Source organism: Rhinopithecus roxellana, chromosome 10 (genome assembly GCF_007565055.1).
Source record: "Rhinopithecus roxellana isolate Shanxi Qingling chromosome 10, ASM756505v1, whole genome shotgun sequence".
NCBI lineage: Eukaryota > Metazoa > Chordata > Mammalia > Primates > Cercopithecidae > Rhinopithecus > Rhinopithecus roxellana.
In genome coordinates, this window is record NC_044558.1 from 28,029,154 (window position 1) to 28,056,962 (window position 27,809).

Genomic DNA, 27,809 nt, shown 5'->3' on the forward strand with positions numbered 1-27,809 from the left:
TTTGGTGATGAAGATATTGTTTCCTTCCAAACAATTGCTCAAGGCCTGCTTGGTGACCTCAAATCCTCAGGTGTTGGAGGAGTGTCACTCAAATAAGAAATCTCTTTTTCACTGTGACCTGCTTCCATCTCAGAGGTTCAGGAGAATATTATGAAGTCACCTGCTGCAGCTAAACAATGTGGATTCTTGGACTCTCTTGCACCAAACAGGACACATGACAGCAGTTATGCTAAGAAGTAGGCACAAAAATAATTATCTGAAGCACCTGGTATATAGAGGTGGTCAGAAAGAGACATGAGGCTGAAGTTTTCTACTGGGAATATATTTGTTTCATCAATTAGAACCAGCAAGGTGGATCAGAATTTAAACTTAGGCTGCTTTATGAAAGCAAGTCTTCTAGTTTAGAAAAACTACTTGTGGAATGCAATCTTTTCAGGTTCGTGAAATAGTAGCGAAATATTATGTTTTTTCACTGGCTGTACATTAAGCAAAGTATTAAAAAAGAAAACTTTTTATATCTGGCCTGAGAAATATGGCTGTAGAGTTTTATGAAATGTGTCTCTTCATTAAAGTTTTTTATACCTGATGAAAGGGACCTGAGAAAGAAAGGACCAATACTGACTATCAATGCCCTTATTTGAAGATGCTTTTTATATTCTAATTTAATCAATGGTTATTGTCATTATATTATCTGATCGAAAGTCCATTTTTCAAACATTTGGATTAAAAACATCTTGATTTTGATTATAATTTTAATTGAGGTGATTAGGAAGTTATGATAGGAAAATTTCAACCAGTAAGCATATACAAAATTCCTATATGGGAAGGAAATAAAACAGAAAATAACCAATATCAGAGAGGAAGTTGATTAACTTTTTTCTTTCAAGAAATATATTTAAATACAATTTATTTTCTAATGGAAGTTATATTCATTCATTTACTTTATTTTTATTTATTTATTTATTTTGAAATGGAGTTTCACTCTCATTGCCCAGGCTAGAGTGCAGTGGCATGATCTCGGCTCACTGCAACCTCTGCCTCCTGGGTTGAAGTGATTTTCCTGCCTCAGCCTCCGGAGTAGCTGGGATTACAGGCATGCTCCATCACGCCCGGCTAATTTTGTATTTTCAGTAGAGATGGGTTTCACCATGTTGGTCGGGCTGGTCTCGAACTCCTGACCTCAGGTGATCTGCCTGTCTCAGCCTCCCAAAGTGTTGGGATTACAGGCGTGAGCCACGTCACCCGGCCTCATCCATTTACTTTAAAAATATATAAAATGCATGCAAGAAATTGTCTGTAAAATAAGATGTGAATCATCATAAAATGGCATGGAGTAGAATAGAGAACTAAGATTTGTATGTAAATAATTAAAATACTCTGTAAAATGTTAAAAGTGTTGTATAAAAGATATTACCAAAAGCAACGGTATTTTCAAGGAAAAAATAATATGTGAAATAGAACATTAGGGAAAATTTGATGGGAGGTAGACTTTGAGCTGAATTCAAGGTTAGAAAGAATTTAGAAATGCATATAAGAAAATAAGGCATCTTTTCAGAGAGTAGGAACAGTAGAATGATCAAAATAGGAAAGCAGAGAGTATGAAAAGCTAGAAGCTGGTATATGAGTTGGGCTAGGGGAGGATGTTGCAGGTTCGTGCCTGAGCCCTTGCTCCGTCTTGAAGGAGGTGTCTGACCTTGTCTAAAAAATTTTTTTTTCTCATCTAAGGCTTAAGAGGTGGTGAATGTGTCCCAACCTCAAGTGTGATCCTCCCTCAGACTCACAGACAAAACCTATGAAGACTTTTGGTCTGGAGCATGAAAGAGGTGTTCAGAGCAGCTATTAAGCTGAGCTGGAACCGGTTGCTAGGGAAACTGGGCCCAGTTTTTTGCGGGGGACAGATTATGTGGGGTGGAATTGGGGAAAGCAGGGTGGTGGGAAGCGGTCTGGCCATGGTGTTTCTGAAAATCCATTTATCTTTCCTCTGGTGGATTCTATTTGCTCTATCTACCTACAGCTTTGTTAGAAATATTGGATTGAAAAATAAAGACCATTTGTGGAAAAAACGACTGCATACCACTACAAATGAGCATATAAGTAGTATACAATTGTTCTTTCATATTTAACAATAATGATACATTGCACATTCTTGCATATATATCATTTTGCACAGGTGTCAATAATTTTGTAAGACTGATACATTTTAGCCAAAGAGTATAGCCATCTCAATTTTTGGTAGCTATCACCACATTGTCTTTGGAATAGTAAGTATCAACATAATGCTTTTACAAATATACAAGCAAATATATAAAGCAGCCAACCACACTTTGCTCATTACTACTTTGACAATAATAATTCAAGTATCTAAGCATAACTTTTATTTAAAATATTATAAATAATATTTCCTGTATAAAATCTGAAGAAATGAGCAAGTATTTTCTGCATGGAAAATATACCAGACTATCTTTTTCCTTCAGTCTCCATAACTTGTTCTGCTAAAACAGACACATTAATTAGAAGATCTGGACTGATTGCAGTTAAATAGTGTAGTGCAGTTGTGGTGACTCTAAGAATATGCAGACTTGGCTACAGTTGATACAACTGGCATTCTAAGCAACAGTAGTAAATTTCATGTTACTATTCCAAATTCAATGTTATATATTTCTAAATTATGCACATTAAATAAAACACATCTGTGGACCAGATTCTACCAGCAACCATGCTAGTTTTGACTCAATTCCCAATGGTGGTTCTTGAAGCTCAAACTGGTTCTGACTGAATAATTCACACCCTAATCAAGCACCTCTGATCCAGAAGATCCTTGGCCACCAGACAGAAGGGAATTTCTAGAGAACTTCTTCCATCCCTGCAAAGGGGCAAAAGGGACCTCCTTTGAAAATCCAGTAGTGCATCTACATATTTTATATTTATGTGATAGTTTTCATTTAAAAATCTAAATCTATTACCCTATTTAATTTTCATTATCTATGTGTGTGTAAATTTTGTGATTATTAAAATTGTGTAGATAAGAAATAAAGAGGCCTAGGAAAGTAACTTGCCCCAAGTTTACATGCAAGTAAATGTCAAAGTAAGCCTCTAATTTAATCTTAACTGCGGAACTAGTATTCTACGATACCATAGATATTGTTGTAAATGCCTGAACTGATTTCTAGAGTGAAATTCTCTGGAAAAATCCTAGATCACATCTCAAGCTTCTCTGTGTAGCATGTCTGAATATCAGGAAATTAAAAGGCCTAAATGGTCTGGCACTGCCTCCTTAGAATCATGTATGACTGACAGCCTTTCATGGTAATTCATTGCCTCGATATGGGCACTGGAGTGTTATGTAATGTTAACTAGGAAACATAAACTACAAATAGTAAGGATTCAACATTTAAAATGTGTATTCCTATGAAAAGTGAGAAATAACAAGCAAGTTACTAGGAATACAAAAGTGACAAATGTACATTTGAAAATGTCACAGTCCTTTGAAAGAGAAGTTACAGAACTTTGTAGAAGTTACTTGAAATTAGAATTTTAGGGGAGCCATAAAAATAAAATAAAATAAATTCTAGGCTGATTGATAAAGACAAATAAAACCTTTTAAAATTAGATTGTAAAAAATAAGCACTTAAATAACTTATATCTAATCTCTTGTTTATATAATCTTGCTAATTCTGCCACTTCTGTTTATCCTAGGTTTACAAGTAATTTTAAAACTACTGATCTCTAAGATCTGTAAAATGAGTTTTGTTTCTGACTGAATTTACTCAAACCACCTTTATCTTCCTGTTCACCATCCATGTCCCTTGCCCATCTTTCAACATCACTGAAGTAAGAGGAAGCAGTAAATATCTAAAATGAATTGAAAAAGTAGAATCAAAATTAACTTCATTTGTCTTAGATTACTTTATAATCCTCTTTAAAGCCAATCTCATTTGTTTTTCAACATGATCACAAACCCATTTAATATTTAATACACATAACGAAGAGGTATTTATTTAATTACCATGTACTGACTACGATATACTCACTACCAGTGTATGATTTTCTTGTTTATCTATGTCTTAGTCCATTCTAGCTACAAAAAATACCATAAACTGGGTGGCTTATAAACAACAGAAGTTTACTTCTCACAGTTCTGGAGGCTGAGAAGTCCAATATTAAGGAACTAGCAGATTTGATATTCAGTGAGCTTCCATTTCCTAATTCATATACAGCCAACTTTTCACTGTGTACTCACACAGTGGAAGCAGGGAGAGACTTCTCCACAGTCTCTTTTATAAGGGTGCTAATTAGGCCGGGCGCGGTGGCTCAAGCCTGTAATCCCAGCACTTTGGGAGGCCGAGACGGGCGGATCACGAGGTCAGGAGATTGAGACCATCCTGGCTAACACGGTGAAACCCCGTTTCTACTAAAAATACAAAAAACTAGCCCGGCGAGGTGGCGGGCACCTGTAGTCCCAGCTACTCCGGAGGCTGAGGCAGGAGAATGGCCTGAACCCGGGAGGCGGAGCTTGCAGTGAGCTGAGATCCGGCCACTGCACTCCAGCCTGGGTGGCAGAGCAAGACTCCGTCTCAAAAAAAAAAAACCAAAACAAAATATAAGAGTGCTAATTCATTCATAAGAGCTTCACCTTCATGTGTCCATTACCTTCTTACGTTCCAAATTCCTCACCTCCAAATGTCATAACATTAGGGGTTAGGTTTTAACAGTTGAATTTTGGGGGGAACACAAACATTTAGTCTACAGCAACCCACTCCACATCCTCACCAATTTTTGGTATGGTCCATCTTTTTACTTTTAACCATGCGAGTAAGTTTGCAGTGGTATCTTATTATGGTTTACATTTCTTTAAAGACTAATAATTTGAGCATATTTCTATGTTTATATTTCCCATCCAGATGTCTTCTTTAGTATTATCACTGCTCAAATTTTATGTCTGTTTTTCAATAGAGTTTTAAGAGATGATCCCTTCCTTTGGGTCCTGGGCAGTGGCTCCATCCACTCTAACTGAAGAGGTGGTCCCGCACCCTGTACCTGTGCCCTCTGGTCCTGTAGTATTAGTGGCAGCCCTGCTGGCCTCAAAGCTACCCTTAGAGTGACTCCTTCCTTTTCTTGAAGGACAACACATTTTATGAGCAGGGTAACTCTATTGGCCCCTGTCACACCTATATAATCCCAGAAGTTCAACAGCCTTCATTTGATCCCGTTTTAGTATGAGCTGACAATATTTCTGCTTAGGTGATTGATTGAATCTATGAGTCATACACTTAGCTCTCTGGCAAAAGTTTATGCCTCTACACCTTGGCCCTGTTTCCAGAGCACATTATATGGGTCTGAGAATCTTCCAAATCATCAAGTTCTGGTTCTTTTTTGCTCAATAGTTCATTTTTCAATGTATCTATTTTCTCTCACATATACCATAAGCAGCAAGAAGAAACCAGGGCACATCTTTAACAATTTTCCAGGAAATCTCTTCAGCTAGATATCCAGGTTCACTGCTTACAATCCTCTTTCTGCTCAACAGCAGAAAATAATTCAAGTAAGATTGTTGCTACTTTCTAACAAGAATATATATTTTTGTATATATTTAAATATATGGAACTTAAATGGCATTGTACTGTACATAAATTTCTTTTCTTTTCTTTTTTCTTTTTTTTTTTTTTTTTGAGACTGAGTTCCCTGTTGTTGACCAGGCTGGAGTGCAATGGCATGATCTCGGATCACTGCAGCCTCTGCCTCCCAGGTTCAAGCAATTCTCCTGCCTGAGCCTCCAAAGTAGCTGGGATTACAGGCATGTGCCACCACGCCCAGCTAATTTTGTATTTTTACTGGAGATGGGGTTTCTCCATGTTGGTAGGCTGGTCTTGAACTCCCGACCTCAGGTGATTGGCCAACCTCGGCCTCCCAAAGTGCTGGGATTGCAGGCATGAGCCACCACACCCAGCTAATGTCTCATTTTTTTTCTTGCCCATAAACTGCAAACATTATTCTGTTTATATATATATGTGGGTGTATGTGTGTGTATATGTGTGTGTGTATATATATATATATATACACTCCTGACCTCGTGATCCGCCCGTCTCGGCCTCCCAAAGTGCTGGGATTACAGGCTTGAGCCACCGCGCCCGGCCTAATTAGCACCCTTATAAAAGAGACTGTGGAGAAGTCTCTCCCTGCTTCCACTGTGTGAGTACACAGTGAAAAGTTGTATATATATATACACACACACATATGCATACACACACACACCTACAAATGTATATAATTCTTTGTATTGTTTACATGTTATTTTTATAATATTTGGTTTCCTGTTGTCTCCATCCCTTAAGACTTCTGTGATCTTACAACAAGTTTCTTAATTTCTCTGTATCTCAATTTCCTTATTTTAAGAGACTGATGCTAATATAATACTAACCCCACAAATTGGTTGTGATCATGCAGTTATGTCCCCAGTGAAACAATTAGATTAATATCCAGTGGATGATAAGCACTAAATAATTGGTAGCTGTTATTATTACTTCCAAGATCACGTGCCAGTTTGTATAATTGTTGCCACAACCTGGGCCTGAAATATTTCTTTTGGCATTAAGAGTAATGTATTCCTTCTATATATAGTCTCTCTGCACTTCTTTAAGTCCTCATTTATCCACTCCTTTAGCCAGTCACTCAGATGATCATAAAATTTACCCCTGACAAAGTGGAAGAGCAATTCCATTCTAGATTATGTGGTTGTCACTTTTTACTGTCCTAGCTACTTCCCCCTTTATCCTCCGTATGCCAGGCCCCACTCTACTCGGCACCCTCTAAAACTGACAGCATTTGACACAGTGCCCAGAAACATCTTGCTATAAAGTAGCTATGCCACTGTACCTGATGTTCACCCCTATAATATGACACCCTCCAAGGTCTTCATCCTCAAAACAGCAATAATGTGTTAATTTAAAAATATAATTTTTAATTCTTTTTTTGTTTGTTGGTAGAGAAGGAGAAAATGAAATTGACATGAATGTTAGAATCTCAGAAGGTAAAATCTCATAATGTAGTAAACCATTGCTTTGGAGAGCAGAGTAAGATGACATTAATAATAATACATTAAAATTGATTAGTAAAACTTTTATTCGTCATTAAATTCATCAGTTTGGTTCATGTGTTCTCAACCAAACAAGTTGTCAATGAAGCAAAACTATATAGGTTGATTCATAATCCAATAACCTAATCAATAATCAAGTTGTGAATTTCTTAAAACATCTACAGTTTAAATTCTCTAGTAAGACTTGGTTGGGAAGGCATGGAATATAATTTGATATGCTTAATCTTTAGTCTCTACTTATATAATTATAATGCTGTTTAAATATGTGACATGAATTTACAGAGCAATGAATCCAAATACCAATATATTTGGTGCTAATGAAACTGGCACATGTTTTTAAGAAAGAAGATGAGATTTTGCTCTATTTTTGAAACCAGATGCAAAGCAATTTGAGGTTAAAGATGCACTGTGCTCTTTGGGTTTGGGGAGAATTTTTCTAGAGAAGTTTGCTTTTGAGAAGGTGGCTACATGAACGTGTTTCCCCTCATCCCACAGCAGCAGTTAAAAATCCATTCAGAGGTTTTAAGCAGAGTTCACTTGATTGTAGGTCAGTACCTGGTGGATAAATCACAAAATTGCTTCAAATAATGTACGTGATTTGCTTTCTTCCTGCTGAGGAGAAGCTCTGAACTGAGAGAGCATGAAGTAAGAACTGTTTCCTCACCCCTAAGGTTAATGCCCCTGTCACAGCTGAAGTCACTGTCAAGCAAACACAGAGAAGTAGCTTAAAATGCAACTGTTCTCATCAATCTGCCACAGGCAGCAGAAAACAAATGGTTGTGATTCCCATCTTTGCCAGCGGCAGGGCATTCGTTAAAGTACAAGGATAAGAGAAAAGAAAGGAACAAGAAATCCCTTTGCAAAGAGCTTGAATGAAATATGCCACAAAAAGCACAGGGCTTTTCAAAAGCAGTCTTTTGTAATCACAGAGGCCTTTTAGGGTGGCGAAATGTAATGTTTTAGTGTATGTGTTAGGTGTAAATGTTCCCCTTTATAGTATTGAAAGAGATCAAGGCCGGGCACGGTGGCTCAAGCCTGTAATCCCAGCACTTTGGGAGGCCGAGACGGGCGGATCACGAGGTCAGGAGATCGAGACCATCCTGGCTAACACAGTGAAACCCCGTCTCTACTAAAAAAATACAAAAATCTAGCCAGGCGAGGTGGCGGGCGCCTGTAGTCCCAGCTACTCCGGAGGCTGAGGCAGGAGAATGGCTAAACCCGGTAGGCGGAGCTTGCAGTGAGCTGAGATCCAGCCACTGCACTCCAGCCCAGGGCACAGAGCGAGACTCCGTCTCAAAAAAAAAAGAAAAAAGAAAGAGATCAAACACACTCACACATTCCTCAGTCCTGGGCCCAACACAAACACATTCCTCCATATATCTCAACTTCCTGAGCCCAGCACAAACACAAACACATTCCTCCATATATCTCAACTTCCTGAGCCCAGCACAAACACAAACACATTCTTCCATATATCCCAACTTCCTGAAGCCCAGCACAAACACAAACACATTCCTACATATATCTCAACTTTGGAAAAAACACCACCTAGAGAGTCCCCTGATAAAGGTCATGAGTGTTTGAAAGAATAACTGAAACTCCCAGAAGCGGGAACCAATCATAAACGGCCAAATCGCCTTGTTCAAATGTCAGCCAATCCCAAACCTGTATTGCATAAAATCCCCTGCGACTCTGTGCCTGTTTACTGCTGGCTATATAACGCTGTCTCAGACTCAGCCGGGGGCTCTCGAACAGTTTTTGGTCGGGAGTCCAGGTTCAAACTTGTATTAAAGATCCCTGCCATTTGGCTTTGACTCTGGACAATGGTGGTCTTCTTTGCGGAATTAAAGGACTGGGGCACAACATCTGGGGGCTCGTCCGGGATTTCCCCCAAGCCCACCAGACCCCAGGTCAACGGATCATCACTGATCAGTAAGTGAGCCGGCTTTGTCTCTGTTCGTCTTTGTCTCTCTAAGGAATCCCGCGGGATCTGTACTGAGGTTGGCATAGTCTTGGCAGACGCGCTATAAGACAGCCACCAGGGACCGGTAGGAGACGTCCTCCGGTGCCCATCTGGGGCCTCTGTATTCTGTTGGCCTGTCTGACTCTGATTGGGAACTAAACCCGAAACGCGCTTGCGGAACTGTTGTCTGTTGTTGCTGTTGTAAACTGTTACTTGTTTAGAACTCACTTTCACTTTTCACGAGCCACTGGACGAGACAAAAGTTACTTCAAATCCTGTTACTGATATTTCTCTGTATCCCTTTCTCTACCTCCAGGGGTTCCTGAAATGGGCGGCGCCCAGAGTACTCCACTCTCTCTCCTTTTAAATAACTTTAAAGATGTCAAAGCTAGGGGCTATGACCTTAGTGTAGAGCTAAAGAAAGGGAAATTGATAACTTTCTGCCGCTCAGAATGGCCCGCTTTCTGCGTAGGGTGGCCTCCCGAGGGAACATTTTGCCTCCCTATTATCACCAAGGTCAAAACTAAAATCTTCCTACCAGGAAGTTCGGGGCATCCTGATCAGATCCCCTACATCTTGGTATGGCAAGACCTTGTGGAAGATCTGCTACCTTGGCTGATCCCTTTTGTGCTAGCCCCTGAGCCCTGTAAGGCGTTAGTCACGTGGCCTGCGGAAAATTCCCAGAGACAAAAGATCCCATCCGTCCCTCCTGCCCCTGTGTTGCCTGACAGCCAAGACCCCCTGTCGTTAGAACCCCCACCTTACACACACCCCGGCCCTCAGCTCCAGGCTCCGCCGGCTGCTTCCCCGAGAGAACGCGAAAACCGAGAAGGCCCGGCAGCACCAGGAGTGGTGGGAAGCGAAAGCAGTCCTGGGGGACCGGCGGGACGGACGCCGGCCATACCCAACGCGAACAGGCTTCGCAGCCCCCCGACTCCACTACAGCGCTACCCCTCAGGGAAATAGGACCCCCTGATGATACTGGGCTCCCCCGCCTCCAGTATTGGCCCTTCTTCACTAGTGATCTGTATAATTGGAAATCCCAGAATGCCCGGTTCTCAGACAACCCTAAGGACCTAACATCATTATTAGACAGTGTTATGTTTACCCATCAGCCTACTTGGGACGACTGTCAGCAACTCCTCCGGATTCTATTCACGACGGAGGAGCGAGAAAGGATACAGGTTGAGGCCAGAAAACTGGTTCCCGGAGATGACGGCCAACCGACCGCCAATCCTGACCTCATCAATTCAGCCTTCCCTCTGACCAGACCTAGATGGGATTACAACACGGCAGAAGGTAGGGGACGACTGCTCATTTACCGCCAGACTCTAATGGCAGGTCTCCGGGCGGCAGCTCGCAAGCCCACTACTTTAGCTAAAGTGTATTCTGTGTTGCAGGGAAAGACAGAAAGCCCTACCGTTTATCTAGAAAGGTTAATGGAAGCTTTCAGATAGTTTACCCCTATGGACCCAGAAGCACCTGAGAATCAGGCAGTGGTAGTAATGTCCTTTGTAAACCAGGCAGCACCAGATATTAAGAAAAAGTTACAAAACTAGAAGATTTAGAAGGAAAACAGGTGCAGGATCTCCTCCGCATTGCCAGTAAGGTATACAACAATAGAGACGCTCCAGAAGAAAGGCAGTCAAAAGCTACCAAAGAGATGACCAGGGTCCTGGTGGCTGCCTTCCCTCAAGCAGAGAAAAACCAAAGAAAAAAACAAGCACAAGACCCTAAGCAAAAGTTAGAAAAAGATCAGTGTGCTTACTATAAAGAACATGGCCACTGGATTAAAGACTGCCCAAAGAAAAAGAGGCAATCGGACTCAGGGTTGCGAGGACCTACCCCCATACTTGTTACCCAGGATTCCGACTAGAGGGGATGGGGTTCGGACCCCCTCCCTGAACCTAGGGTAACTCTGCAAGTGGAGGGGTCCCCGGTTCAGTTCCTAGTCGATACCGGGGTGCAACATTCAGTCTTGGTCAAGCCTTATGGAAAATTGTCTGATAATTCATCTTGGGTACAAGGAGCCACAGGAATTAAAAAATATCCTTGAACAACTCAGAGGACCGTAGACTTGGGAACAGGAAAGGTGTCTCACTCCTTCCTAGTTATTCCCGAGAGCCCTTGCCCCTTGTTGGGGAGAGATCTATTAACAAAAATGGGAGCCCAAATTCACTTCCAGTCAGGGGGTCCCAAAGTGACTGACTCTCAAAACAAGCCAATATCCATCCTCACTATCACCTTGGAGGATGAATATAGACTCCATCAGGAGCAAGTGCCTCCTGATCAAGATATCAACTCCTGGCTCCAGCGTTTCCTGGAAGCATGGGCAGAAACCGGGGGCTTAGGGCTGGCAAAACACCTCCCCGCCATATTTGTTGAAGTTAAGCCTGGGACAGACCCGGTTAGGGTTCGGCAGTACCCAATGCCCCTAGAGGCCAAAAAGGGAATTACGGCCCACATCCGCAGGCTTCTAGACCAAGGAGTTCTACGCGCCTGCCACTCGCCATGGAACACTCCGTTGTTACCTGTCCGTAAACCTAATAGTAAAGACTATAGGCCAGTGCAAGATTTAAGAGAAGTCAACAAAAGAGTCATGGACATACACCCCACCGTACCCAACCCATATACCCTCTTAAGTACTTTGAACCCTGAAAAACAGTGGTATACTGTCCTTGATTTAAAAGATGCTTTTTTCAGCCTACACTTGGCTCCCAAAAGTCAAGAGCTTTTTGCATTTGAATGGACAGACCCCGAGAGGGGTATAAACGGCCAGCTAACATGGACCAGACTGCCACAGGGATTCAAGAACTCGCCAACCCTGTTCGACCAAGCCCTCCACGAAGATCTGGGTGAGTACCGATGGCAACACCCTGAAATAACTCTTTTGCAGTATGTTGATGATCTTTTAGTAGCGGCCAAATCCCCGGAAGCCTGTGTTCAAGGAACCGAAGACCTCCTAAAGACTTTGGGGAAGCTAGGCTACCGGGCCTCAGCAAAAAAGGCTCAAATCTGCAAATCAGAGGTAACCTATCTGGGATACCTGTTAAAAGGGGGGCAACGTTGGTTAACCAGTGCCTGGAAAGAGACAATCCTACGTATCCCTAGACCCCAATCAACACGACATGTAAGAGAATTCCTGAGGTCGGCGGGGTTCTGTAGGTTATGGATACCCGGGTTTGCAAAGTTAGCCAAGCCCCTATACCAGGCAACAAAGGAACAGCAGCCCTTCAATTGGACGGAAGAGGCTGAGTTGGCCTTCCAACAGATCAAAATTGCTCTGTTATCAGCCCCCCCCGCCCCCGCGCTGGGACTCCCTGATGTCTCCAAGCCCTTCCACTTATACGTGGACGAAAGCAGGGGCATTGCCAAAGCGGTATTAACTCAGTCTTTAGGCCCCTGGCAGAGGCCAGTGGCCTACCTGTCAAAAAGATTGGACCCTGTAGCCGCAGGATGGCCGCCCTGCCTCCGAATAATCGCGGCAACCGCCCTGATGGTGCAGGATGCTGATAAGCTTATCATGGGACAGGAGCTACGGGTCACTACTCCACATGCCGTTGAAGGCGTTCTCAGACAGCCGCCTGATCGATGGATTAGCAATGCCCGGCTCACCCACTATCAGGGGCTACTGCTGAACCCCCTCAGGATAACATTTCTGCCCCCAACGACCCTAAACCCAGCGACACTATTGCCAAATCCAGACCTAGAAACCCCGTTCCATGACTGCTCCGAGATACTGGCCCAGGTACACGGAGTCAGGGAAGACCTACAAGACCACCCACTACCCGACACCAATCTCATCTGGTTCACCGATGGAAGCAGTTTTGTCCACCAAGGACAGAGGTGTGCAGGAGCGGCAGTAACTTCGGAAACTGAGGTAATTTGGGCCGAGCCATTACCCCCCAGGACGTCGGCACAAAAAGCCGAGCTTATAGCACTCACCCAGGCCCTTACATTAGGAGCAAACCACAAGCTGACAGTTTACACTGACAGCCGGTATGCTTTCTCCACAGCACATGTGCACGGGGCTATTTACAGGGAAAGAGGTTTGCTCACAGCAGAAGGAAAGGACATTAAAAATAAAAAAGAAATCCTTGATTTATTAGCAGCCCTGTGGAGGCCAAAGAAACTGGCCATTGTGCAGTGCCCAGGACACCAGAAACCAGTCAGTCCAGTCGCCTGGGGCAATAACCTAGCGGACTCCACTGCCAAAGAAATTGCAAAAGCTCTCGATCGGCTCCTTGCACTCCAACTCCCTGACCCAGGATCTCGAGATTTACCCTATAACCCTGAATACTCAGAAGAAGACCTATGGTGGATAGACAAGCTCCCAATGAAACAGATTCGAGATGGATGGTGGACGGATACATGTGGCAACATCGTCCTATCTGAAAGGCTGGGGCAGCAAGTGCTAGAACATATCCACAGGTCCACTCACTTGGGGGCCCAAAGGATGATAGACTTAATCAGACACACCAAGCTTAAAATTAGGCATGTGGCTGAAAAGGCCGGCAAGATAGCTGCAAACTGCAAGGTTTGTCTACTCAACAATGCTTATAGTCAGTCCCAAACTGTTGGGACGAGATTAAGAGGGACCAGGCCTGGAGTCTATTGGGAAGTGGATTTCACTGAGGTTAAACCAGGTAAATATGGGTACCAATACTTATTAGTCTTCATAGATACTTTTTCAGGATGGACTGAGGCATTCCCAACCAAACGTGAGACTGCACAGGTTGTTGTAAAGAAAATTTTAGAAGAAATCCTCCCCAGGTATGGCTTTCCTGTCCAGATAGGGTCTGACAATGGACTGGCTTTCGTCGCTAAGGTAAGTCAGGACCTGGCTTCCATCCTTGGGGCTGATTGGAAATTACATTGTGCTTACTGACCCCAAAGTTCAGGACAGGTAGAAAGAATGAATCAGACCCTAAAAGAGACCTTAACGAAATTGACCATGGAGACTGGCGCTAATTGGGTAGTCTTACTCCCCTACGCTCTGTTTAGGGCTCGTAACACCCCCTATAGGTTAAAACTTACCCCATACGAGATCATGTATGGTCACCCCCCACCTATAATTCCCAGCTTAAAAAGTGACCTGTTGAACCCAGACTTAGAAAGTGTTTCTGAGTTCTTATTTTCCCTGCAAGCTCTACAGAGAGTCCAGGAGGAAGTGTGGCCTCGACTGCGAGAATTGTATGAGTCTGGACCCTCGCCTACACCTCATTCACATCAACCAGGAGATTGGGTCTTGGTCAAGCGGCATCGGCAAGAAAGCTTAGAGCCACGGTGGAAAGGACCATTCCAGGTACTCCTAACCACCCCTACTGCTCTCAAGGTTGAGGGCATCGCGTCGTGGATCCATCACACCCACGTCAGGCTGGTAAACCCAGCGGCAGATCTCCTCCAGCAAGGCGTGGAGACACCAGGGACTGCGGATACTTGGACAATAGATCGAACTAAGGACAATCTTTTGAAGCTGACACTGCGCCGGCGCCGCAACCCACTGTAACTATGTTAGCTTTCTTTGTGACTTTGTGCCTCCTGCGCCTATCCTCCCCGCTCACTGCAAATCCAGCTACTAACCCCTTTGTTTGGAGGTTCTGGCTCTATGAGAACCAAACCCACCCAGGAGACACCCCCCAAGCTGGCAAATTGCTAGCTAGTGCAGATTGCCCCCCCCCTCTGGATGTAGTACCCCAATTTACCTCAACTTCACTGGGTTTCAAGTTGCCAAACCAGCATTACCCATGATCTGCTTCGAATTTGATCAGGCCCAACACAACTGTAAAAATTATTGGAAGCGAATGAGTGCAGGATGCCCCTATAGCTACTGTAAAACCCACTCGGTCAGAGAGTGGACACAAACCGGGTGGAACTTCTATCACGGTGCAGGCACCTATACTTGGATAATTAAAGACCCATGGGATTCCCGGTGGACCTCAGCCACAGCATGGGGCTGTCTACTATTCCTCCACCAGTACTTGGCCCAGTAGTCACTTATATCTGTGGCGCAGCCTAGTCCAAGTCCAGTCCCTAGTCCACGGGAACATCCACCAACAGGAAGAAAAACTGTTACAGGACCTACGTCCCTTTTCGTGGCTAACCCTACTGCAGGAGGGGCTAATGGTCACCAACCTTACGGGCCTAGGCGACTTGTCTTCTTGCTTTATGTGTGCAGCTCTAGGGCGTCCGCCACTGACTGCTGTCCTCCTGTCTACCTCACCCAACAACCAAACTGTAAAACCCTCGTCTACTGCTCCAGTGTCAAATGTCCTCCTATACCGTAATCCGAACCAAGAAAAGCTCCCCTACTGCTATTCGGCTGCCAACTCCAGTCTCTGTAACTACACAGCTGCCCTCCCTAGTACCCCGTTGTATGCCCCACCTGGCATATTTTTCTGGTGCAATGGTACACTGTTTAAAAATTTGTCTGGGGAGTCTCCTGACGGACGGATATGCCTCCCTGTCACTCTGGTCCCCCGGCTAACTTTACTAACACCAGCTGAGTTCCTGGGCTGGACAGGTGCCGTCTTTGACGAGGCCCTTAGACATAAACGGGCAGTGTTCCTACCCCTTGTCGCTGGAATCTCCCTTTCCACATCCCTTATTGCAGCTGGGTTGGCGGGGGGGGCGGCACTAGGCCACTCAATAGTGGAAAATGACAAGCTGTTCCAGCAATTCTCCGTCGCAATGGAAGTGTCGGCTGAATAACTTGCCTCCCTCCAGCGGCAACTCACCTCTCTAGCGCAAGTAACCCTCCAAAATCGGAGAGCTTTAGATTTACTCACTGCTGAGAAAGGGGGCACCTGTATGTTCCTCAAAGAAGAGTGCTGTTTTTATATAAATGAGTCGGGGCTAGTGGAAAGTTGGGTACAACAGTTACACAAGTTAAGCCTAGAAATGAAGAGGCAGCAGTTTGCCTCAGCCGCTAATAACTGGTGGAACTCTTCCATGTTCTCTCTCCTAGCCCCCTTCATTGGGCCACTGATAACCCTCTTACTCCTGCTCACAACAGGACCATGCGTTATTAATAAAATATTGCAATTTGTTAGAGAAAGGTTCAACACCATCCAACTTATGGTTCTCCGCACCCAATATCAACCCCTAGACCTCAGGGGCGCAGAAGAAGCAGAGATAACCTTATAGGGATCCAAGATTGGACCCTCAGTCTCCTGAGAAAGGGGGGAATGAAAGAGATCAAACACACTCACACATTCCTCAGCCCTGCGCCCAACACAAACACATTCCTCCATATATCTCAACTTCCTGAGCCCAGCACAAACACAAACACATTCCTCCATATATCCCAACTTCCTGAAGCCCAGCACAAACACAAACACATTCCTACATATATCTCAACTTTGGAAAAAACACCACCTAGAGAGTCCCCTGATAAAGGTCATGAGTGTTTGAAAGAATAACTGAAACTCCCAGAAGGCGGGAACCAATCATAAATGGCCAAATCGCCTTGTTCAAATGTCAGCCAATCCCAAACCTGTATTGCATAAAATCCCCTGTGACTCTGTGCCTGTTTGCTGCTGGCTATATAACGCTGTCTCAGACCCAGCTGGGGGCTCTCGAACAGTTTTTGATCGGGAGTCCAGGTTCGAACTTGTATTAAAGATCCCTGCCGTTTGGCTTTGACTCTGGACTCTGGTGGTCTTCTCTGGGGAATTAAAGGACTGGGGCACAGCAGTAGTTAGGCTGTTGACCCCCTACTGCAGGAATAATCTTTCTCAAGCACCATTTTCATCAAGCCATTCCTACTCAAGGGCCCTTCGGGAGAGCACCCTGGTGTCTACCATATTAAATCTAAACTCTCGAGCCTGGCTTGCCCAGAAGTCCTCCTCCAGCTGATCTTTGTCTCGGCTACACCAGCAAACAGGCCTTCTTAAGTCTCTTGAAATAGATTGGTTTGCTTTTCTCTGCATATTTTTTTATATAAACTAACTTTAAGATTCTGCTCCTTATTCTTCAGCCTTGAATGTGTTCCTTATGCCCAAAGGTACGTACTCCCACATACACCTTTACGTTATCCCCTTTGAATTACTTAAAACTAGCTTTGAAATTGTATTCCTCTATTCAATTCATACTTTGGTTGCATGATTTTTAAGTACACATTCTGCACCATGAATTTCGTTTCTGTAAGTTTGTTGTCCAAAGCCAGAGCAAAATGACTTCACTGAAGTAGGAATTCAAAAACTAGCAAGTGGTAAAAGAAAGCAATTTTATTGAGGCAGTAGCAGGATTATAGCTACCTGACTGCTCCTGCAGAGCAGGGCTACCCCACAGATAGTGTGCTGAGAGTAGCACCCCAGGGTCAGTTTTGTTGCTATATCCACTTTTAATGGTTTACTAATTAAAATGCAAGGTATTCAGACTTAGCTAGAAAAGGAGAATAACTTCTGGGAGTTGCCAGGCAATGGTAAACTGTCATGGTGCTGGTGGGCCTGTATTATGCATGGTGCTTTTGGTGCCTCTTCCTCCCTTCTGTCAGTCTTCAATATGATCAAGTCCCATCTGTCTCCTACCTCAAAAACATAACAATGGCAGTATTTTTTACATGTGTTTTTTCAATGACTTGATAATCATGCATCCTTTTAATTGTTCAATAAATGCTTATTACTTGACTATGCATTGGAGTATTGCTAAATTCTGAGTACAGAAATGGGCAACAAATGATTCCAATTGGGGAAATACTTAAATTCTATTTGATTTCTGTCAAGACCAAAGTACTGTGCATCCAGAAGAGGGTCAGGTAAGGCTTTCTGAAGGAAGCAGCCTCATTTCAAAACATGTGTGATTAAACTAGGGATTATCACAAGGAATTTCCCCAAAGGAGGAAACAAGACTGAGAATCTCATTAATATAAAGTAATGAAAAAATGTTATAGGAAGTTAGAATATAAATGTAGTTCTTATAAACTTCACCCTTAACTCTATGTTAGCACAATCATTTTTTTTTTCCTGTCACAGGCAGGTATGCTAAATGAAAGTATTTCAAAAATTTGAATCCTCTAAATAAATAGTATGATAGGTATTGCATGTTATAGAGTTATTTAGAATTTACCTGGTGGTCTCCAAAATTAAATACATGTAATGACCCTCCCTGACCCACTCATATACCTTTTCCCATTATTCTAAACATTTTAGCAACATTCTGGACTATTAATTGCTTCATCATGAAATTCATTCTTTCTCCAAGTCACAATATTCCTGGACGTCTCTTACCTTGCAGACAACGTAATGTCTTTTTTCCCTCTTATTTCTTGTGAAAATGAGGAATTTCCATGTTTTAATACTTACTGCATTTTTCTCTGTGTGTTCTTACCCATTTACGGTCTGTGGAGAGGGGTGCTTTTCCTTTTCCCAGCTCACGCTCAAGAGAGGAAAAACTGTTCAATCATTGAGAATTCAAAACACTCATTGGGTCACCCCATGTGCAGCTTCCCCTTTTGCAGTGCCCACTGCCAGCCTTCATGGAGTGAAAAGTGGTAAGCAGGGCCCAGGCCTCCATGGCAGATGTCTATTCCTGCATATTTCCATCTCCACCTCCTCTGATAATACCAATAGAGGGATAAATTAATCCAACATCGACTCCTCAATTCAGCTACCTTGTTTCCCAATGCTTCTGAGACCTTTTAAATCTTATTCATGACCTGGATCCATGCTGATGCTGGATCATGCTTAGCTGGAAGACGAAGGCTAAGTTTCTTCAATGGAAGAGGTCTTACCCTCTCTCTTTCCTCTTGTTCTGCATGGCTGACTCTCTAGGCCAGCTCAAGATCAGATTCCTATGATACAACACAACATCAGAGCTTCTACTATGATTGTGTTATTGAGAAATAAATTATTTTACAATGAGAAAAATCTTACATTAAAAAATTCAAGTTTCAATATATAGACTTCTTTGTAGGATGAATAGACTTATTTCTATCAACATAATTTGATTTTTTTCCTCCTGTATTTCTTTCATCATCTGCAGGCTGTCTTCAAAAGTAGTTCAGCTTCATATTAGCATAAACATGAACATAAATATATTTATTTATATTTATAAAGTATATTAAAATATAAATATAAAATTATTTATATTTATAGAGCATAAATATGTGACATTTTTGACTTAAATGTTAGTGCCGGGTATTTGAGTTGCTGGCTTCATTTTGGAAGCTGTATTAGAGTTTTCCAGAGAAACAGAACATATATATGTATATATGTGTGCGTGTGTGTGTATGTGTGTGAATATATGTATATGTGTGTGTATATATGTGTGTGTGTGTATGTGTGTGAATATATGTATATATGTGTGTATATATGTATATATGTGTGCGTGTGTGTGTATGTGTGTGAATATATGTGTATGTGTGTATATATATATGTGTGTGTATGTGTGTGAATATATGTATATATGTGTGTATATATGTATATATGTGTGCGTGTGTGTATGTGTGTGAATATATGTATATGTGTGTATATATGTGTGTGTGTGTGTGTGTGCTTTTGATGCCTCTTCCCAGCTTCTGCCTGTCATATATATATGTATGTATGTGTATGTGTATATATACACATATATACATATACATGAGAGAGAGAGATTTAGATATTGGCTTATGTAATTTTGGTGACTGGCAAGTCTAAAATATGCAGGGTGGACTGGTGAGGCTGAAAACTCAGAAGAGAGCCAATGTTTTCATTCAAGTCCAAATGCAGTGGCAGAATTGCTTCTTTTTTTTTTTTTTTTTTTTTTGAGACGGAGTCTTGCTCTGCCGCCCAGGCTGGAGTGCAGTGGCCGGCTCTCAGCTCACTGCAAGCTCCGCCTCCCGGGTTCACGCCATTCTCCTGTCTCAGCCTCCCGAGTAGCTGGGACTACAGGCGCCCGCCTCGTCGCCCGGCTAGTTTTTTGTATTTTTTAGTAGAGACGGGGTTTCACCGTATTAGCCAGGATGGTCTCGATCTCCTGACCTCATGATCCGCCCGTCTCGGCCTCCCAAAGTGCTGGGATTACAGGCTTGAGCCACCGCGCCCGGCCAGAATTGCTTCTTTTTCGGGGGAGGTCAGTCTTTGTCCTATTTAGACCTTCAGCTGATTGAATGAGGTCCCACATTGTGGAGGACAATCTGCTTTATTTAAAGTTTACCAATCTAAATGTTAATCTCACCCAAAAACCACTCTCATAGAAACATCCAAAATGATGTTTAACCAAACATCTGAGCACTGTGCCTCTACCAAGTTGACATACACAACTAACTATAACAGAAGTTAAAAGTTTTCTACTTTTCCTTAATTTAAACCTCATTAAAATTTAAGGAGATAGCTATGTCCAGAACTCATCTTTTGAATTTTATATTACTTGAATACAGACTCATAAGTTAAAGCTCCCCCACCACTGCCACACCATTATAGTCACCATATACCCTAACATTGGTTCTACAGTATTCATTACTGTGTTCCTAATTATGGTTTATGAATAAATATCCATTGAGTGCTTAGAAGGTACCATGGACTGTCTCAGGTGCTGGCCATAAGAGCTGACTTTTCCAGAACTTATGTTCTACTGGGGACCATAGGAAATAATAAATAAATAAGTGAACATAAGTCAAGTCATAATAACTAGTATAAAGAAAAATAAAGCAGCTTATTGAGGGAGAGCATAGCAGCAATAATTATACTAAATAGTGTGGTCATAGAAGCCTCTCTGTGGATGCGATGCTTCTGTTTCAGCAAGAACCTAAAGTAGTGTTGGGTCAAACTAGGCCGGTATCTAGGGCAAATGTGTTCTATTGAGAAGGACTAGCAATGGAAAAATCCTGAAGTCGTGCTGCCTTTTTGTGTTCACATAATAGCAGCGGCCAGTGTGGCCAGAGCAGAGTGAAAGATGGAGTTAAGAAATGAGGCCAAGAGGAGCCAGGAGCAGGTGGTCATTGGAGCATTTCAGGGAACCAAGCTATATATTTAAGTCCAATGCTATGGTGATTTTATTAGAGAAAAGAGAGAAAAGTAATTTTGAATCTTATTTTATAGGACACAATTTTCAAGTGTAAATGTTTATCTGGGTTAGCCAGATAAAGAAAATGTATGAGGCATGTTGGTAGAAATGGGTGACCTGGAGAGTTAAGACCTAAAAACTGAATTTCTAGTCTATGCTATAGCTAGGTATAATTACACAGAGAATTCAGACTACAAGTTGTGAATTTGCTACTTCTGATAAAATGGATTGTTGTATGGATCATTATATGAATTAGGGAAGGGAGTGTGCATTTTTAAAATCTGTTCTCTTTACTGTGTACTACAGAAGAAGTTTTCACATATGTTATCTCATTAAATCCTCAAGATAAAACTATATTATAGGTACTTTTCAAAGAAGAACATAGCCAGGTCAGAGGTACATCCTAACTAATCAGCGGCAGCCATGGGGATAAATTGGAGCTCTTGATTGACACTTGCTTTGCCACACAGTTAAGTCAATGAAATGGTATGTTTAAATGAGACTCATCCAGTTTTGTCAGAGCCACCAAAATTTGATAGATATCAGCTACCAGACTTACTGAGATCAAAATAACTTTTAAAAATATTTTTCAGAAACTCGTAGAATATTATTAAACTGCTCACATACACCAAGGGTATGAAGTGATTGAGGATAAGAAGGTTATTTTGGAAAGAGGATGTCTTTCTTGTATACTGTGTTGTAAGCCCTACTCCCTGAAGAAAAAAGGGTAGGGCCATTAGCCTATCACCAAAAGCCTAGGAAGAAAGAATGAGCCCAAGAAACATTTGTCTCCTGAATCTCATTTGGAAAATCTTAAAAGCTAGAGATCCTTAAATGATGGCAGAGGTGAAGCAGAAGTTGCTGCTGCCATTATATTGTGGAAAATAATGAATAGACCAATTGTAGCCATATGAATGAGCACAGTGGCATGGGTTGTATTTGATCCTGTACAAAAAGGAAGATGTGCAACTCAACATTGTAGAGATATACTAACTACACTACAACACACTAAAAAATGAGCTGATGGGATATCATTTGCATCAAAACAAATGCAGATGAGATGGCCCCAGCAAAGGAGAATTTCTTGAAGAACATGAAAAAGTTTTCCATATGTGTCAGTTTAAATATTGTCCAGGCTTACAGAACTTGAAGTCAGCTTATGACATTAGAGCCAAATAACATAACTACCCCTAATAACTCCCCGCTTTTTAAGGGCAAACTTCCCCCATGACAATAATGTTAATGTGTAGAACACACAATTAAATGCTTATTATCAACAATAACTTCAAAAAGTATTAGTAGGCATCAAATCATTTTTTATCAAATCAGTATAATTTAACTCTTTTTATCAAATCAGTATAATTTAACTTGTCTTTACGTAAAAGTAAAAATCTTCCCAAACTCTTGCACAGGCTTTCCCTAAGCCAGAAGTTGGCAAACATTTTCTGCAAAGGACTAAATAGTAAATATTTTACACTTTGCATGCCAGGTGGTCTCTGTCACAACTATCCAATTCAGCCACTGTAGTGTGAAAGCTTCAATAGACAATACATAAATGAAAGAGAGTGGCTGTGTTTCAAAAAGCCTTTATTTACAAAAACAAGCAGTAGGCTAGATTTCTCTCATGAGCCACCATTTGGCAATACTTGCCCTAAGCGGTAGAAGCAATCATATTCCTCAGTTTTATGTGTGTATTCTTCTTATAATATATTTAAAATAGTGAGAAACCCAATTGCTGAATCAACTAAAAGTTGCAGCTGCTTACTTTAACATTAACTACAACTTTAACACTACTTGGCTAAACTATGATTTGTTTGTTCTATTGTTTCAATGGCAATAGATAATTTTGGGGTAATTTACTTTGCCCTTTCCTTATAATATTTTGGTTGACCTGTATTGTTTCCTATGATATCATTTGTGTGACTTTTTTCTACTAACTCAACTTGATATTGTTCCCTCTACCACTAAAATAGGTGTCCATTTGAATTAATGCTATACCTCTAAATCAACATACCTTTAGATTTCTTACATGATATATACTGGTAGAATAGTTGATAGTCAAATATAATATCTCCAAGCATCTTTACAATTTGTTAAGTATGTTAAGGGCTGAAAAGGGTCACTCTGTCCGTTGAAAGTTTTTCATGCCTGAAGATGGGAAGTTTTTACTTCTGGCTTTTTGTCACAAATTTGTCACATTGGCTACACTGTCTAAAAATCAAGGAAATAAACAATAGCTATACTAGTGGTCTTTAAATAAATAAGCAAATGAAACCAATTTAATTCTTATCATTGGCAACATTGCCAATCTTAGTTTTATTAGTTTATTAAGTATTAGGTACAGAATCCAATTAGGCATTCGATCAACTGATATTGAAGATGTTACTCAAGGTAGAATTATTTACTATACACTTTGGTGGATGTAAGAGTAAAATCCTCTCAGAAGTACATCAAGTGACAAATGCAATTAGAAAATCAATCATTAACAGAGCATATAAGCAAATTATTGGAGAGGAAGATTATTTCCTGAGAAAGTAAATTTATAATATGCTAGTAACTTATCCTTAATTCTAGAGAGATCAAAATAGATAATAAAGAAAACCTAATAACTTAATAAATTATCTGTTTATTTGTTTGTTTGTTCAAAGGGAGGAACCTATCAGCTTGGAAGCGTGGTGGATTTGTTATTATTGTACTGTTGTTAACATTTGTGTTACATAAAAATAAAAATAAATAAACAAATTATTGATAAAATTATACAATACAAAATGAAAAGTTTTAGATACCATAAAGAAAAAAATTTGTGTTATAGTAAAAATGTTTTTATTTTATTCTCATAAATAAATGTTAGGTCTAAAGCCCACATTATGAGAATTTTAAGAGAGAGATGTTTTTTGACCAGTATTATGGCAGGCTACTCTTCTAAAAAATATTTTTTCCTTCATAAACTATTTAGAAATATAACAATCTTTCAGATTCACAGTTGAGTTCATAGGAAAATAAGAGAAAAATGCCCAGGGGCCAAAATCAGAGAAGAGTCAGGAAACCATAGTGGTCATTTTGAACTGAACCTGCATCTGCCCCATAGATCATTACAAATCTCAGAAACCTAGAACTTTGGTCTCTAAAGTTCACTCAGAGTCAAAATAAAAACAAAAACTAAACAAACAAACAAACAAAAAACACTGCACCTATGCAAGGAGAATAAATCACTGAGGTCCCTGGGGCTCTTGAAAGACCAGAGTCACAGTGCAATGGAGGATTGAGAAACAAATCTATTTATTGCCTTAAGGAGCCAACAAGGAAGAAGTCTGTGTAATCTGCAACATGAAAAAAAAATTCTGTGAATTAAAACCCATAGTACTACTCTGCTGCAAGCTTGAAGTTTGCATTTATATTACCTATAAAGTACATAAAATTAGAAACATAAATTATAGTGGTTACAATTTAGTAGCCTCCAGAGATGTGGCAGAAGTAAAAGGAAATATTTTCTCAAGAGATATACCTACATGCCAGGTCTCAAAGAATTTACACAAAGTCCCACGAAACATGGATTCACAAGCCCAAATTACAGAGAACGTAAAGAAACAGCCCACTATGAAAGAAGTCATCAGAAACATCAGACAGTGTAATTAAACCTGCAAAAATATCATATAATTGGGAACATCAGAAAAAATTTTAAACATAAATTAAATATATACATAAAAAAGAAGAAACTATAAATGTAAGCAGATGGATCTGAAAAGAACAAAATAGAATGTGTAGTAATAAAATCTATAATTTTGGAAATTAAAACGTAATGAATAAAATGTGTGCGACCCAGCTGAAGATGAAATTAGTGAACTGGAAAATTAAAATGAAGAAATTACATAGAACATAACAAAGCAAAGCAAAAAAAAAAAAGGAACTTTACCTAACAATTATGAACATGTATTCCTCTCAAATATACTTGGAACAATGCAAAACACTCTCTAAGAAGAATGTAATAATTTAGAAAATAATAAAAGCAATTTAAAAAGAGCAACTGGAAATTTAAAAATTCATTCTAAAGAATAAGTCTTATGACAGGAAATATTTTGAACTATACAATTATATATAGCAAACCTCTGAAAAATAACCAAAGTGAAAGAAAACACACACTTTAACCACTGGCATTGAATAAAATTGTGAGATAAACATTAAACCAAAGCACTTAGAAACAGGCCAAGTTTGGGGGCGCACACCTGTAATCCCAGCACTTTGGGAAGCCAAGGTGGGAGGATCACTTGAGGTTATGAGGTGTAGACCAAACTGGGCAACATAGTGAGACCCTGTCTCTACAAAAAATTTAAAAATTTAAGAAATTAGCCACATGGTGGTACACCTATAGTCTTAGGTGTGCAGGAGGCTGATGTGGGAGGAGTCCTTGACCCTAAGATTAAAGGCTGCAGTGAGCTATGAAATAAATACAAATAAAATGGAAGAACTAGAAAAATGAAGATAAAAGCAGATATTAGAAATTAATAAAGCCATAACTTTATTTTTTAATAAAGACTATCATAATAAACAAATTTTGATAATGATCAAGAAAAAAAGAGACATGAGTAAATATTGCTAAAAAGGAAAAAGAAAATAGACTAGCTTCTTACCTTGCACTACACACATACACACAGACACACATGTATCAAAATTATAGATTGATTAAAATATGAATAAAAGAAATTTACAGAAAAATTGTACAATAGCTTTTGTTAGGAAAGGATTTCTTTTCTTTTTTTTTTTTTTTGAGACGGAGTCTCGCTCTGTCGCCCAGGCTGGAGTGCAGTGGCACGATCTCAGCTCACTGCAAGCTCCGCCTCCCGGGTTTACGCCATTCTCCTGCCTCAGCCTCCCGAGTAGCTGGGACTACAGGCGCCCGCCATCTCGCCCGGCTAGTTTTTTGTATTTTTTAGTACAGACGGAGTTTCACCGTGTAGACCAGGATGGTCTCGATCTCCTGACCTCGTGATCCACCTGTCTCGGCCTCCCAAAATGCTGGGATTACAGGCTTGAGCCACCGCGCCCGGCCTGGGAAAGGATTTCTTAAGATACAAGAACCAGTAACCATGAAAGAAAGATAAGTACATTTTGCTGCATTAGGATTAAAAATTTCTATATATAAAATGTGACAATTACAAGGCAGAGAGAGAAAAAAAAATGTTGCAACAGATCCTACATTGAATTTTACATTCCAGGTACACTGGATAATATTCAGTGTAATAGACAAAGATTTAGTGCATAGACTTTATAAACACTATCTCCAAATTAATAAGAAAAAGATAAAAATATGGTAGAATTTGAGCAAAAGGTGAAAGACATTGCCTCCAAAAGCCAAAAATATGAAAAGATTAATTTCACTATTAACAAAGAAAATCCAACTTAAAACCACAATAATATATAATTTTATACTGGATTTGTTGAAAAAAAGTTTCATGATTCAAAAGGATGGATACATTAAAACTACATTGCTGACAGGAATGTATTTGTATACCCTCCCTAGAGAGAAAATTGACTATACACTGGTAAATAAAAGGTGCATATGGTCTATTAAATCACACTTTCAGGTTTGTAGTCCAGAGGGACTCTTGAACAAGGTAACATGCATCGTTGCAATCTTATAATAGTCATGATAAATTATACCATATTTGGCCGGGCATAATGGCTCACGTCTGTAATCCCAGACTTTGGGAGGCCTAGGAGAGAGGATTGCTTGAGCTGAGGCGTTTGAGATCCGGGCAACATAGTGAGACCTTGTCTCTATGAAAAAATAAAAAAATGAGGCAGGAGGATTACTTGAGCTCAGGAAGATGAGGCTGCAATGAGTCACGATCGTACCACAGCACTCCTGCCTGGGTGACAGAGCGAGACCCTGCTTCACCAAAAAAAAAAGTATATCATATTTACATAATAAAATGCCATATAGGAGTGCAACTAAATGACCTATAATCATTGATGATTTTCACAAATGATATTAAGTAAAAAATTATTGCTCAGGGATAATAAAGTGTCAAAGAATTACACAGACAAAATTAGGTGGGTGCTTTCTTCTGTGGAATAAAATATAAAATAAGAGTTTTACACAGAGACCTTTAACTCCATTAGCTGACTAATGCATTCACCATATTACTTGTATACTTCCCCTTGTCTGAAAATTTGTGGAGTAATAGATACAAAGGAAAGAGAAAAGATCTGCTAAATTTTTTTTTTTTTTTTTTTTTTTTGAGGCAGAGTCTTGCTTGTGGCCCCGGCTGGAGTGCAGTGGCGCGATCTCGGCTCACTGCAAGCTCCACCTCCCAGGTTCACGCCATTCTCCTGCCTCAGCCTCCTGAGTAGCTGGGACTACAGGCTCCCGCCACCTCGCCCGGCATTTTTTTGTATTTTTAGTAGAGACAGGGTTTCACCGTGTTAGCCAGGATGGTCTCCATCTCCTGACCTCGTGATCCGCCCACCTCGGCCTCCCAAAGTGCTGGGATTACAGGCGTGAGCCACCGCGCGCGGCCTAACTATTTTAATCTTCTTTTCATTAGTATTATATGGCCTACTAGTATACCATCATCTTTTTTCAACTCCAGAAAAACCTTGATTGAATACCTTCTGAAGTAACTACCCCACTATATGAATGTTTAGTCTAATACTTCTATTTTTATGTTCTTATTCTTATATTGTTCCAGAATCACCATGCTTTTTGAGCAAATAGTGTGAAAGAGAAAATGTGATGTTTGCTATGCAATAAAAACTAAAGAGCACTGT